At 35.1% G+C, this 2,288-nt stretch overlaps 1 pseudogene; it reads left to right on the forward strand.

Moving 5' to 3' along the window:
- Positions 1-1,341: 1,341 nt before the first annotated feature.
- LOC110287838 lies at positions 1,342-1,885 on the forward strand (annotated as a pseudogene).
- The last annotated feature ends 403 nt before the right edge of the window (positions 1,886-2,288 follow it).

The following is a 2,288-nucleotide window of genomic DNA, read 5'->3' on the forward strand; positions in this document are numbered from 1 at the left end:
AATATTTCTACTTTAAAATTTGCACTAGTGGACTCACGAGGAGAGGTGACAGAATAGAAGTACTATCTACATAATGTGAGTGAGAGAAATAAGGACAACACCAAAGGGGAAAGGGGGCTTGAAATAAAACAAACACAAATTTGGGAGATTAACTGCTCAAAAAGTCAAGTGAAAGCACAGGCTAGATCAAGCAGAAAATAGTATATCAGTGTTTGAATAAATGGTTCATGAATTATTATACTCAGACAGTAAGGAACTGAAAATAAGTTATGAACATGTATGGTACATGTTTCTAGTGACCAAACATAAGACTAATCCATTTAGACAAACAGTCAGAAGTCCAGGTTAAAATCATAGAAAACCCATTCAGTGAAAAAACTTATTAAAATGCAGAAAGTACTTAGATATGACTAGAAAAGAACTCTCTTCCATATCATAGTGTATCAGGAAAAAAAGAACATTGAACATTGCAAAACAAAAGTGCCAAGTCACTTATAAAGTCAAACCTATTCAAGTAATAGAATACTCTCAGCAGAAATTCTAATGTCCAGAAAGACATAAAGTGATGTATTTCAAGTTTTGAAAAATATCTCACCCAAGAAGATTATTTCTTATGAATGAAGAGAAAGTACAGATCGACTCATGACAACTGTGTTGTGGTAGCAAAAAACAAGAGAAAAATAACATAAAAAAATAAATAAAAAAGCTATTCTGGTTCACAGATGGAAGCCCAGTTACATTGTTTCTGAGCAGGGGTGAGGTAGATCATAAAAGAAAGGTGTGTAAAAACAGACCTGCTCATTTCATGATGGATAAGATGGAGAAAGGAGAAACGTCATGAGGCAATATACATCATTCCAGGAAACACCCTGGTTTATCCTACTTTCTCAATTCAACTTCAAATCCTTCAAATAATGCCATTATTTTATAGATCCATCATTTTACCACTACTGAACTGGTGGAAAACAAGCTAAAGTTCATGAGTCTGTTAGGAATATTTCATATTCAAATCATAACAACTGGTGCACTACAGAGCTATTGAACTACAGAAAATGTTAATCACATGCATAGAAGAGAAAGGAAAAAAGTGATCATGGGGGCACAGGAAATTATAAATATCACTAAAAGAGTCTATACAAATGAGACTTTATTTTAAAAAATGGCTAGTAATTCTATAGTGAACAAAGAAAAAAGAAACAAGGACATAATTCAGCAACAAAAAAGAAAATAATAAAATAATGAATGTAATATATTCCTGTCAATACTAACCCCAAATATAATGGTCTTAATTCTTTAATTAAAAGACACAGACTGCTCCTCTTTGCCCCACCTACTGTGAGAATGAAGACCATTGTTGGCAATCAGACTGTCAACATTCCAAAAATGTCAACATCACTCTGAAAGGGTGCACAGTCATTGTGAAGGGACCCAGGGGAACTTTTCAGAGGGACTTCAATCACATCAATGTAGAGCTGAGTCTCCTTGGGAAGAAAAAGAGGTTGTTGCGGGTAACAGAAAGGAACTGGCCAGTGTCAGAACCATCTGCAGTCATGTTCAGAACATGATCAAGGGTGTGATGCTGGGCTTCCATTACAAGATGAGGTGTGTGTATGCTCACTTCCCCATCAATGTCCTGAATTAGGAGTATGGGTCTTTGGTTGAAATTCAAAATTTCCTGAGTGAAAAATATTGAGGATAGACATTGCTTGTTCTATCTCTTGAGTCCAGAAGGATGAATTAGTTATTGAAGGAAATGATACTGAATGTGTTTCAAATTCATTAACTGGTTCAGCAAACTACAACAATTAAAAACAAGGATATCAGAAAGTTTGGGGATGGAATCTATGTGTCTGAAATGGGAACAGTGCAGCAGGCTGACAAATAAGACTTAAGGTACTCAACTCCAGAAATAAGATCCTGGATTTTTATGATTTTGGCTATCTGTGAACAATAAAAGACTTACATATTGGAAAAAGACACCGACTGGCTTAGAAAAAAGATGGTCACTACATACTGATGAAAACGATAATCTGCCAAGAAGTTAAAATGAGCCAGCCCTGTGGATCACACCTTTAATTTGAGCCCTGGGAGGCAGAGGTAGCTAGATCTCCATGAGTCTGAAGCCAGCTTGGTCTACATAGGTAGTTTCAGGCTAGTCAAGGCTTCATAGTGAGATACTATTTCAAACAAACAAATTAACTAATAAACAAACAAACAAGACTTTTTACAAAAAAAGTTAAAATGTTTATAAATATATGTGCACAAAACAATGAAAAAATAAACTTGCC

Source organism: Mus caroli, unplaced genomic scaffold, assembly GCF_900094665.2.
Source record: "Mus caroli unplaced genomic scaffold, CAROLI_EIJ_v1.1 scaffold_8661_1, whole genome shotgun sequence".
Taxonomy (NCBI): domain Eukaryota; kingdom Metazoa; phylum Chordata; class Mammalia; order Rodentia; family Muridae; genus Mus; species Mus caroli.